The sequence below is a fragment of the Myotis lucifugus genome, unplaced genomic scaffold (assembly GCF_000147115.1).
Source record: "Myotis lucifugus unplaced genomic scaffold, Myoluc2.0 scaffold_194, whole genome shotgun sequence".
Lineage (NCBI taxonomy): Eukaryota > Metazoa > Chordata > Mammalia > Chiroptera > Vespertilionidae > Myotis > Myotis lucifugus.
This window is the reverse complement of record NW_005871242.1, coordinates 1008957-1022216: the sequence shown is the minus strand read 5'-3', so window position 1 is coordinate 1022216 and position 13260 is coordinate 1008957. Positions and strand designations below refer to the sequence as shown.

The window sequence follows — 13260 nt, the reverse complement described above, 5'->3', positions numbered from 1 at the left end:
GGAAAATAAAAAGAATAAGCAGTCTAACCTCACAAACACTCAAAAAAAAAAAAAACAAACAAAACAAAACAAAAAAAAACACAAAAAAACAAAAAACAAAAACAAAAAAAAATATACTCGTCAATCAGGCAAACAACGATAAAACAATAGAGAGAGAAAAGAAGAAGAAGAGAGAGAAAAAAAAATGGATAGTGAAGGAAGATGAGGGAAAGGTGTATAAGGATTTAGAACAGGGGATTGGACATAGGATATTTAAGCAGGGTTAAATTTTGACAGAGGATAAAAAGAATAGGGAAGATCTAAAGCTGGAGTAGGGTAAGAGAAACAGGACAGCAAAAGGGAGAAAGTGGGGAAGATTGATTAGCACAGAGGCAAATTGAGGTAGAGAAAAATGTTGCTAAAGGAACGATGAAAATAGAATGGAGAACATTAGTCCCAAAATAAAATAAAGACAAGATAAAATGACACTTTAAAAAATGGTAAAATGGTAGCGGTAATAATACTAGTTAAAAATAAAAATGTAGTAGCTGAAAGGGCAAAATCGGGTGATGGAGAAAAAAGAAAAATGAAAAAAAAATGTTTTCTTAGTTAAAAGGAGAAAAAGTAATTTAAAAAAATAAAAATAAAAATGTGCAGTAATGCAGGTGCTTCAGATCTTCTACTCTTCTTATTGGCACGCCGGGAATTCAGGAGAATGTTGACTTTCCCTCTGATACACTGTTCCTCCTTGTTGTAAGCCACAGTCCTTATTGCCTTATCTGTATTTACAGAGGAGTCAGTTCGTGGCTCTGCCTCTGGGTGGCAGTGTGTCTGGGTTGACCTCCGAGGCTATAAGTTCTCTCCGACCAGGAGCTGCCTATTGTACCTGAACCAGCTCCGCCCAGAGGTGGTTCCCCCAGCGCCACTCCCAGTTCTGTTTCCCAGGCTCCCCAAAAACAATCTTCCCCTACAAGCTCTGCTAGTGACCCCAACTGGGCACTCACATGCACTGGGCTCAACAATCAAACCCACAGAAGTAAGAGGAAGTGTGCGAACAAGAGCCTGGGAAGCTGCTGGAACTCGCAGGGTTCCACCCTCCAGAACCGCGCGGAGTGTCTGCGCGCGCCCAAGCCCCCGGCAAGAGGCACGGATTTTGGAGAGCGCGGATTTTGGCGGACGCAGATTTTCCCCTGCGCCCGCGCGCGCGTTCCTCGCTCCAACCTGAACTGCGAACCGTACCTTCGAGGCAAGTCCAACCTTTTCGTGGAGGGGTGCAGGTCTCCCCTTGGCTCTTGCAGTCGCGCTGTTTGCAAATCGCTGCCTCCGGGTCAGTAGCCGCCGGGCTAGTAGCCGATCTCTGGATGCCGGTGAACGCTGCCTGAGATGGCGCGGTCCCGCCGCTGCGCTGGCGCCCAGAGGGAGGTTTCAGCCTCAATCTCCAACCATCCGCATTTTTTAGGAGTTTTCTGTCTTCCCTGGCTGCAGACTGTCTCTCAGCTGAACCTCCCCAGCTTGATCGGGCTGATTGTTACCCGTTTCAGCTGCTCGCCCCCATCTGGTCCGGGACAAAGCACCAACACGTCCGTCTAAGCCTCCGCCATTTTCTCCCCAATCTTAAGTGGATATGCTGACAAGTGGGGAAAGCCGGTACAGTTTGCTGTTTCCTGAGGTTGACTGTGAACGGAGTGGCAGATATAAAGGGACACAGCCAAAGAAGTGGGGGTTATTATTTTGGGGAGCCGAATAGATTTGTGCTGTTTGTATACTGATGGAGAGAGGCAATAGAGAGAGGAAGGTTGAAGATTCTAGACAGGAGAAATTTAAGGAGTGAGGCCCCAGAGGAGGAAGGTGGAGGAGAGGAGACGCTTCCCCCCGTGAATTAGGAGGGATGGAGGTAACGATGACAAGGAGTGACAGGGGACAAATGCATCTAGATGTACATAGACGTTATAGTCAATGAATATTTGAATCGATGTCAGTGTCACTCATGAGTTATATCTACTTCCCCTCCTGATCTTGATCCAGAAATACTTAATATTAGGAAAGTTATTATCTTCCCCATTTTACAATTCAGGGCATTAGAAAATCCAGCTTACCTGCTGCCCATTCTGTAAAATAAAGTTTTATTGCAACATGGCCATGTTCCTATTCACTCATTTACATATCGCCTATGGCTGTTTTTGCATGCAACAGCAAAGTCTAAAATTAATTTACTGCCTGGCCCTTTTCAGGAAAGTTTGCTAACCTCTGTGCAGTTGACACAACCGAGGCCCAGAGAGAACGTTGACTTTGAGGACTGGTCCCTCCTGTCCGACCACTTTTTCTTCTTTGTTACCCCGTTTTCTCTGGACGCTGCGTACTTGTAGAATTATCCGGTGACTCCTGAGTCAGGAACTTTCCAGTTACCATTGTAAATTAGGTCAAATTGAAACCTCTCCTGGCCTCACCCTAGGAACACAACTTTGTCTCGGTTCTTCATAAAGGGGTCTGCGCTAGACAGGGGTGCGCCTCTGGCTCTGCCTGGGCCCTGTTCTGACTGTGACCTGGGTGTGCTGCTCTCTTCTGCTTTCCTTGGGTTGCCTTTCTTCACCTTGTCTAAGAGGCCAACTCACTTCCTCCCTCAAATCATCACCAAAACCCACCCCATACGTTTTCCTTACCCCAGTGGTTTTGTTTCTTTGCTTTGAATTTCTTCAGCAATTAAGTGTATTGTTTGCCCCCCTCACACACATTTTCTAGTAGCACCTGTCTCCTGTGAGAGACCCTCCTGTGATGCGGGCAGCTGTTCTGTTTCCCTGTCTAATCTGCTGGGGGACAGGGACCATATTGCTCTTGTCATCAGCACCTGAGAGTTATTGGTGCTCATATGATGAATTGTCATTAAGCTGAAAACATGTAAGTGCTTGGAAATTGCCCACTTATGTAAACAAGGGTGTGCTAATTACTAGCCCTTCTCAACCACTCTTGGAACCAGATCCTCTCCTGATTCTTTTGAAATCCACTTTGAATTGCTGACCAAATTTGAAAGCAGCATATTTGCAGGTACATCTCCCCTCTTTATGGCACACTGCTCAGTTTTCAAGAGGAAATACAAATCTATTCAAATCTATTTCTTGGCTGAATTTTCAAAAGCTTCAGAAGGGGCTGAGATTTTAATAGCTGCAATTTAGTTCTAAAACTTAATTTATCAAATTATAGTTGTTTTACACATATTGTCTAGCACCTTGCTACTCAAAATGCAGTGTGCCCACCACAGTACAGGCATTGTTTGGGAGCTCATTAGGAATGTGGAGTTTTGGGTCCAACCCCAGACTCTCTAAACCAGCATCTGCATATCACAAGGCCTCTCTGATATGTACCCACATTCAGGTTTGAGGAGCACTGCTCTGGGTATTGACCTTGTATTTCAGATAAACACACAAAACACAGGGTCCTACCTCACATTTTATACCTTTTATATGTTACTAGTGACCCGGTGCATGAAATTCATGCAGGAGGAGGGTGTCCTTCTATTTGGCCTGCACCCTCTCTAATCTGGGACCTCTCAGGGGATGTCCAACTGTGGGATCGGGCCTAAACCGGCAGTTGGACATCCCTCTCGCAATCCAGGACCACTGGCTCCTAACCGCTCACCTGCCTGCTGGCCTGATCACCCCTAACCACTCGCCTGCTCACCCCCAACTGCCCGCCCCCACCGGCCTGCTCACCCTCTACTGCCCCCCAACCCCCGCCGGCCTGCTTGGCCCCAACTGACCACCCCTGCTGGCCTGCTCTCCCGCAACTGCTCCCCCTGCCAGCCTGCTCACCCCTAACTGCCCCTCACTGCCAGTCTGCTTGCCCCCAACTGCCCCCACCCCCCTGCCAGCCTGCTGGCCCCTAACCACCTCTGCCTCAGCCCCGCCACCATAGCTTTGTATGCAAGGACATCCGGAAGGTCTCCTGGTCTAATTAGCATATTACCCTTTCATTAGTATAGATGATGGTGTGATTTCATATTTTATGATGAATGTTTTCTCTGTCAGAAAAAAATGGCTGTGTTTCTCTGTTATTGTTAGAGCAAGGTCATAATTAAGAGATAGATCAAGTATGCATTTGTTCTTTTCTGCTACCTGGAATGCATTTAATGGGTCTCTTTATGTAGAAATAACAAAGTCTAAAAACTTCTGTCTTTGATGCGCGTCTGGGATAATCTGTTGTAAGTGAAGAGCCTCAGACCTCACCTGTAGCAATAGACTTCATGCTATTTTTTGGTATGCGTATTTTATTATTCCCCTTTATTACCTTAGAAATTGTTTATATACATAATTGTGAATTCTGTACTGGGTGAAGTTTTATTTCCCATTTTTTTTAAGTCCTTAAAAACAAGTAAATATATGAATAAAACTATATTTATTCAAAAATATATATTTTATTCATAACAATAATTCATATTGTCCTTGCCAATTAATCCACGCAGGTAGAATAAAAAATTTTTACACATGTTTATTTAATTTTGGAAAGGTCACACACATGTACAGAGTTCAGAAGGCTCAGTGAAAAGTTAACCTCCTTCCCATCTCCAACCTCGAGCCAGGCAGTTCCCTTCTTGGGGACTACTCTTCATACCAGTTTTTTAAAAAAACATATGTATTTTTTTATTTCAGAAAGGGAGGGCGAGGGAGAGAGAGAGATGGAAATATCAATGATGAAAGAGAATCATTGATTGGCTGCCTCCTGCACCACCCCTCCCCCTCCCCCACTGGAGATTGAGCCAGCAACCCAGGCTTGTGCCCTCCTGGTTCACAGGTCGATGCTCAACCACTGAGCCACCTCAGCTGGCCCTTACCAGTTTTTTTATGAACACTTTCAGAGATAATATATGAACAAGAAAGTTCAAATAGTTGTGACTAAAGGGGTGAGCTCTGGGGCCAGACAGAGTTTGAACCTTGACCACTAACTTCGTGACCTTAACTGCACTGTGCCACAGCTTTCTCATCTGTGAAATGGGTATATTAATAGTATATCTCTCAAAAAATAGTATATCTCAGAGTTGCTGAGAAGAACTAATGAGATAATTTATATAAAACACTAAGAGCAATTCTTGGCATGCAGAATACCTTCAACAAATATTAACTGCTAATATTATATGTGAGCATTTCTTTGTCTTTATCATTTCTATACACATAAACAGTAGCATATTCTATATACTTCCACACCTTGCTTTAAAAAAAACCCCAAAAAACCCCCTTAACAATGTGAGATTTCCATGTGGTTATTGGTTCAGTTTATTATGTATACAACTGCCTTATTCTTTTTGGTGACTCTACATTATTCTGTTTTATGGATATAATTGATTTATCCAGTTCCCAGTTGGTGGGCATTTAGGTTTTTCCATTCTTACAATGCTGTAAGAAGCTTTGGTGAAATGGCATGTGTACATGTGATAGTGTGTCTGCAGGGTAAATTTATAGAAAAGGAATCTAGAAATGGTCAAAGTATAGGTTTTAGTCTTGCTACGTTGCCCTCCAATAAGTGATACATTCCTGCCAACAAAGTATTCTCATACTTGTTTTCACAGTCAGATTTTAACTTTAATTTTTAAAAATACAATTTTATTCAGGAATATGTTAAGAACCCATACATATTTGGACATTTGATTAAGATTGCTTGATGCTTTGCAACAGGCTCCTGGGTAGGAGTAGGAAGAGAATTCTTATATTGTGGAATAATGAGCTGTTTTCAAAGAGGAACTGTGTAATATGCAACAAGCTGTCATTATATTCACTTACTTCTAAAGTATTTTTGAGATACTGAAACAAAACACAGTGTTGGGCAAACCCCCGAAAAACATGTATTTCATGTTTCAGTTCGCACCGGTGCCTGGCCTCCCGAAGGCTCCTTGAAGTGTCTGGGCTGAGCAGCGCTGTCTGTTGCGTTTGTTTTCCGAGATGGGCACGACATAGAGAGCCTCTTTCTTTTACTCAACCGTCTCATTATACACATTCTTGCTGCCAACCCAGCTGACCATACAGTTTTTATTTAGGGTGTAGGCGAAACAGTTTCTCCCAAAGACTTTTAAATATTAATATACTTTCTAAAGTGAATTGGACCAGATTCTAGTATCCTATGACATGTGACCTTCACTTGGTAATTTCGAGCAATCCAAAATATTTGCAGTCCCCTTCGCTGTTTTACATTTGGCAAACAATCCAGCCATTGACTTTTACCGAGTGCGTAACCTGCTCTCCTGAAACACAGCTCAGAGACTGTGGTGAGAATTATGATTAGCGCCGAGATACACATTTTTAATTCATTTCGCAGACGATCACTAGGTTCTTTCTGAATATTCAGATGAGCTGGGGAAATGAAAGAGAAGCGAACATAACTTCACATTCCAAGAGGCATGTAGAAGCACGTGGCCAGTTTTAGTCACTGGCGTCAATCAGAAAATACTTGTTTCTTATCAAGTGGGTTGAACGTGGCACCGGGCCAAGGTGATACACGGCAAGAGGCCACTCAGCTGACCCCTCCCAACCTGGTAGGAATGCCCTTGTTGCTGTGGGATTCCTGGAAATGACCTTCAGGGTGGCCTGTAATGTCCAAGGTGGGCTGCTGTGCGTCTGTGAGGCCTACTGTGGGGGGTGCTATGGGAGCCACAGAAGGTTGGCTCTTATTTTGGGGACAGTAGACAGGTTCCCGGATGCTGAGTGGTGGGCTCAATCACTGAGCCATGTAGTTCTAACCTTGTTGCTAGGACAAAGGAGATAAGGCATTATTCTCTGAGGAGCTGAGCACCAGACACCAGACTGTTTATCAACGTGGCTGTCATTCTTTCCTCTTAGCAACTTGACAAGGTCTTGACATTGGGAAAGTGTGTCTTTTCCCTCCTCGTTAAAACATAGCTCCACGCAATAGATGCTCTTCAGCTTCACAATAGGTACCGTTTATGTGGCTCTTACTGTATGCTAGGTCTTCCTGTCAAGTATTTGTGACACACCAATGAGACAGATGAGAAATTCAGGCTTAGAGCGTTTAACTAACATGTGCAAACTAGTAAGGGGACAGAACTGAGATTCGCAACCAGGTCTTTCTCACACAGGATGGTGCTTCTTTATCCATTATGGTGGTTCTCAACCTTGGCTGCACGTTAGAATCACCTGGGAATCTTTTTAAAATCCTGATTTCTGGGCCTCATCCTCTGGAAATTCTGTTTCTTTGTTACTAATGTTGTGGCCCCACCCCATAACAAAGAAACAGAATTTCCAGAGGATGAGGCCCAGAAATCAGGATTTTTAAAAGATTCCCAGGTGATTCTAATGTGCAGCCAAGGTTGAGAACCACTGCATTATGCTCTCCTGCCAGCTAAAAAGGAAAGTGCCTGTAACAAAGTAAGGAGCTGTCACATCTGTCTGACATAATTGTTTTTATTTTCTAAATAAGGGCTCATTATTACATTATTTCACTAGCCATAATGTAATTACAGTCCATTTTAATGTTGCTAATGATTTTCACTATCTCCTCAAATTATATTACTTCTCTGAAAACTGAGGCCTTAATCCATTGACAAGTTGTTAGAATTGCCCTTTAACTTTTCAATTATCAGCCATTCCACCTGGGATCTTTCACCAGCTTCTGGTGATGGCTGGAGCTTTGCACTTTCCCCTGCACTCCCCCCCCCCAAGGTCATTGTCTAATTCTCTTAGGGACCTGATTGCACTCCAGGCAGCATTCTTCTATTACCCATACTTACTGTGTATTTCTAGTATTTTTCTCTTGGCTTTCTACTGCGTTATATTGATTTTTGTCTTCATTAATTCCTCCCATCACTGCCAATTTTCTTCATCCTTTGTTCAACATCTTTTTGAAAGTGTTATTCAATAGGCTTATTCTAGAGTTGTTGGTTTCTCATTCCTAATTTACTTCTTGTTATTTTTCTTGTAATTATAAGGCTTATTGTATTTTCTCTAAGTTTCATCTTCCCTCCCTCACCTTCTGTAGTTATTTTGTTCCTTCTCTGAGGATTATTTTGCTGTTTTTTTTCCATCTCGTTGTCCTCAGTTCTGTCCCAGGCTCTTAGGGATCTGGGTTGAGGTACCGTGGAGCAGAGCCCGGGCCAGCTGCCCGGGGAACCCACAGAGACTGACAGAGCCTGGGATTATATAATTACTCAGGGCTACTGCCGATTTATTCTCTTCCTACCTGTCTCAGCCCCCCTGCCAGCTCCAAGCAAGGCTTTTCCCCAGTGCCTGCAAGGCGGCCAGGAAAGGGACAAGCGGTGCCCACAGCATCAGGGATGCATGGTTGGCCTCCGTGGCCCCTGGTTTCATAAAAAAGTAATGGGCTCCATTCACTGTTAGACATACTGGGCCTTTAACCAGGCATCTAGTAGTTACTGCCTCAGACCTTACACCCACCCTGCAAGGTTAATGATGATTTATGTTTGATGGCCGGCGAGGAAACCGTTGCTCTGAGGGATTAGGAGTCGGGCTAAAGAGCACACAGTTTGTATGTGGGTGCGGTGGGGATTTCACCCCCTGTGAGTGTGGCTGCACAATCTACAGTTTCTACCCCAGCATATCCTCTCTGCCAAAATGAACTTGATACTTGAGCATCTGGATTAGATCCTTCCTGTCCTCATTAGAGGGTGTCTTAGGTACTGTTGCATCATGCTCCCCAGTGTTACTCATTTCTCCCTATTTGATTCATTAATAATCCCAGTACATTGTTTCCTTTGTTCATTGTATTCGCATCAAGTAACTGGTGAGTCTTGTTCCCAGCTGCCTGTCACAGTGAGAGCAGGCCTACATGAAGGTGTTACTCTGATCTAATATAAAATCAAGGTTATTGATTATTTTCCTTTTAATGAATTCAGCTTTGCTGCTTACAGGGTTTTTACACGGATCCTTTCCTTTTATTGATACTGGTGTTTTTATTCTCAGACCTATGTCTTGCCTATACAGAGTGTTCTGTTATTAATATAGGGCTGGTTGCAGGTTGGAATGAGACCTTGATAGATTTAGGATATGTCTTAGTTTTATAAAATAGTCATAATGGTTTTTAGTCTGCAATACAAGCTCTTAGATTAGAAGCCTGAGGTCCTTTTAGTTGTGTAATTATAGTTTAGAATAAGTTTTGGCTTTATGAGTATTAGAGGAGTTATGGCCTATCTTCAAGGTATATTTTTTTTCTGACTATGAAATGAAAATATATTAATTGTGGAAAATGTAGAAATATACAAAGAATAAAATAACAACCTGTAATCCCAATTTCTAGTGATGAATGCTGTTGGCCATTTTGGCATTTTTTTTATTTGTGTATGTGTGTGTCTGTTTGTATGTGCATGTTACCATACCTTACATCCCAACACATACACAGTTTTGTATTCTCCTTTCTCATTTAATGTAGATCATAATAAATTCTCCATCATGAAAAAATTCTCATGAACCTAATTTTAAAGGCAGTATAATATTTCATAGTATGAGCATGCTATAATGTACTAATCATTCCCCAGTGTTAGGACTTTAAATTGTCTCTAGCTTTATGTGTATATCTTTTAAAAATATATTTTTTTATTGATTTCAGAGAGGAAGGGAGAGGGAGAGAGTGATAGAAACATCAATGATGAGAGAAGATCATTGATCAGCTTCCTCCTGTATGGCCCCAACTGGGGATCCAACACTCAATCTGGGCATGTTCCCTGACCGGGAATCGAACCGTGACCTCCTGGTTCATAGGTTGATGCTCAACCATTGAGCAACACCGACTGGATAATAATTACTCTTGATAAACAAGAAGCAGCCAAGTCTGGCACATAGGAAACAAGTATTTGCAAAGTGAAGTTTCATAGGTCAGCGCTCAACCACCTGAGCCTGGCTGGCTAGACTATGTGGGTATCTTAGTGCATCCATCTTTGTCCAGATTTATGATTATTTCATTTAGATTGATCCTGTAAGTGAAATTAATAGGTTAAAAAGTTTGGCCACTTTAAAGACACGTGATACATAATGCTTGCCAAATTATTTACCAGAGTGAATTTCCATTCCAGCCAGCAGTAGGTGGGAAGCTGGGACTCATTACTCCCAACTGGCATTGTGTGTTTGCGTGGCTAATTTGATAACCAAAAACTAATGATGCTGTTTCAATTTGCATTTCTTTTATTACCAGTGAGGTTGAAAATTTTAAAATCTGTACATTAACGTTTTTACTCCTTAAAAAACCCTCTTCTTTTCATCTATTAAAGTCTAGTATATTTCTTACAGTTTATAAGGGTTCTTTGTATGTTAAGGATATTGATGCTTTCTCTAATATATTTGTTGAAATTGTTTTCCTAATTAGTTGTTGGCTTTTATTTTTTAATACATTTTTGATGTTTACATGTGTTTAATTTACTAAATTTATTTGTCATTTTAATTTACTAAATAACATATTATAATATATAATTTATTATATAAAAATAAATTTATTAATTTAATGTACTGTTTTTAATTTTTAAGTTTTTCATTATATCTTTTGGAGTCAGACGCGCTACCGTTGCGCCACGAGGTCCTTCATTATATCTTTTGTATGTGTGCATGATATTTAACTACATATTTTTCTAACTCCTCTAATATAATTTAAAAATTTTACCTCTGTGATTTATTTGGAATTTATTTTAGAGTATATTTTGAGATTAAAAATATCTAATTTGATTTTCCCCATAGATAATCAGTTGACTCAGCAATAGTTTTGTTGAATAAGCCACCATAAACTTTTGTCATTACTTCATCATGTATTCATGTTTTATATATCTTAGAGTCTGTCATATTTTATTATTTGAGGGGTTGTATTTCTTCTTACCGGTATTGTCTAGAACTTACCTAATTTAGCCTTTTAATTTTTAAAGTATAAACTAGAGGCTCGGTGCACAAAATTCGTGCACTGGGGGGGGGGGGGGTGTCCCTCAGCCCAGCCTATACCCTCTCCAATCTGGGACCCTCGGGGGATGTCCGACTGCCGGTTTAGGCCTGATCCAACTGCTGGCTCCCAACCGCTCACCTCCCTGCCTGCCTGATTGCCCCTAACCGCTTCTGCCTGCCAGCCTGATCACCCCCTAACCACTCCCCGGCCAGCCTGATCGATGCCTAACTGCTCCCCTGCCAGCCTGATTGCCTCCAACAGCCCTCCCCTGCTGGCCCAATCGACCCCAACTGCCTTCCCTTGCCGGCCTGATTGCTCCCAACTGCCCTCCCCTGCTGGCCATCTTGTCATGGCCATCTTGTGATGACATGGGGGCGGCCATCTTGTGCAAGGGTGTGATGGTCAATTTGCATATTACCTCTTTATTATATAGGATTATAGAGTCATTTTGCCAAATTCTTTTTCCTCTCTCTCTCCTGAGCTACCCCTTCCTTCTCTAAAGCAAAACCAACAAAATAAAAACCCAAAAGGAAACACAGACAGCTCTGGGAGAACGATTGGAATTGTGTGAAACCAATAAAATGGTTTAGGCAGAACTGTACTCTTTTAGCACCTTTTGAAAAAGGCACTTTCCTTTTAAGCAAAAGCTTCTTAATGTTCTGTATTTGCTTAATCAGTAATTTTGTCTGTTCAGAGGTGGTTGTCATGCATCGACGTTTAAGCATCAAAGATGTTCCAAGGCACAACTGTGTGATGATAGCCTGCAAATGGCCAAATGTGGCCAAATGCTGCCGTATAATGGCTCTCGAGCTAGAAAGTTTTTTTACGCCTTTAAAAGGTTGTAAAATAAACCCAATAAGAATATGTGATGGAAACCTGTGTGACCCACAAAGCTTAAAATATTTGCTATCTGGCTCTTTACAGATAAAATTTTCTGAGGGCACCACACAGCAAAACACTGGCAAGCAAAGAGGAGACACGCAGACTTCACATGTTAATTGTGAGTCATAGCTTTCACTCATGTACCACCTCTTCAGCACATTGACTGGGAAGGGTTGTTTTTTTGTTTTGTTTTGTTTTTTAATGCATTTAAGATAACCTTATGTGAGAATATGAGTGAATGCTTACAGGTATTGTTTCTTTCTTCCCTTGTTTTTGCCCTATATTTTTAAATTTATCTTTATTATTGAAAGTATTACAGATGTTCACCCTTTTGTTTTCCCATTGGCCCCCTCCACACCACCCCTACTCCTCCCAGGCCTTCACTACAATATTGTCTGTGTCCATGGACTATGCATTTATGCATATAAGTTCCCCAGTTAATCTCTCCCAACCCCACCCACCCTCGCCTTCCCTGAGATTCTTCAGTCTATTCCATGCTTCTGTGTCCCTGGATCTATTTTGTTTATCAGTTTATTTTGTTCATTAGGTTCCACATATGAGTGAGATTATGCGATACTTATCTTTCTCTGATTGGCTTATTTCACTTAGCATAATACTCTCCAGTCCCTCCATACTGCCTCAAAGGGTATGCGATTCTTTGTTTTTACAGTTGCATAGTAAGTGGTGAAAGAGGACATCCCTGTCTCGTTCCTATTCCTAGGGGAAATAGTTTTAGTTTTTGCCCATTGAGTATGATGTTGGCCTTTATTATGTTGAGGTATGATTCTTCTATTCCCACTTTGCTGACTTTTTATAAAAAATGGGTGTTGGGTTTTGTCAAAGGTTTTTTCTGTGTCAATTGATAGGATCATGCGATTTTTGTTTTCCAATTTGTTGATTTGCGGATATTGTACCTGCCTTGCATCCCTGGAATAAATCCCACTTGGTCATGGTGTATGATCTTTTTAATATATTGCTGGATCTGATTTGCTAATATTTTGTTGAGGCTTTTAGCATCTATGTTCATCAGGGATATTGGCCTGTAATTCCCTTTCTTTGTAGTGTCTTTATCTGGTTTTGGAATTAGGATAATGCTGGCCTCATAAAAAGAGCTTGGACATGTTCCTTCCTCTTGGATTTTTTGGAATAGTTTGAGGAGTATGGGTGTTAGTTCTTCTTTGAATGTTTGGTAAAACTCCCCTGTGAAGCCATCCGGGCTTTTGTTTACTGGGAGTTTTTTTAATTATTACTTCAGTTTCATCAGTTGTTATCAGCCTATTCAGGTTTTCTTATGCTTCCTGATTTAGTTTTGGAAGGTTGTATTTTTCTAGGAATATGTCCATTTTGTCCAGGTTGTCTAGCTTGTTGGAATATAGTTGTTCATGGTATTTTTTTCCGATTCTTTGTGTTTCTGTGGGGTCAGTTGTTACCTCACCTCTTTTGTTTCTGATTTTGTTAATTTAGGCCCTCTCTCTTTGTTTTTTAATGAGTCTGGCTAAAGGTTCATTAATTTTATTTATCTTT

At 41.5% G+C, this 13260-nt stretch overlaps 1 protein-coding gene across 3 annotated transcripts in view; it reads left to right on the top strand.

The window, feature by feature from the left end:
* Positions 1 to 13260, top strand: part of CSGALNACT1 (chondroitin sulfate N-acetylgalactosaminyltransferase 1) — a 252115-nt gene that overhangs the window by 38522 nt on the left and 200333 nt on the right. The window contains exon 1 of one of the 3 annotated variants that reach the window (XM_023760845.1): positions 11812 to 11854. The exons of 1 other annotated variant lie outside the window; for it this stretch is intronic. The gene's annotated coding sequence lies outside the window, so the exon portion shown is untranslated. Of the gene's footprint in view, positions 1 to 11811; positions 11855 to 13260 lie in introns of those variants that run through there. One more of the 3 variants, XM_023760844.1, reaches the window with a different exon arrangement.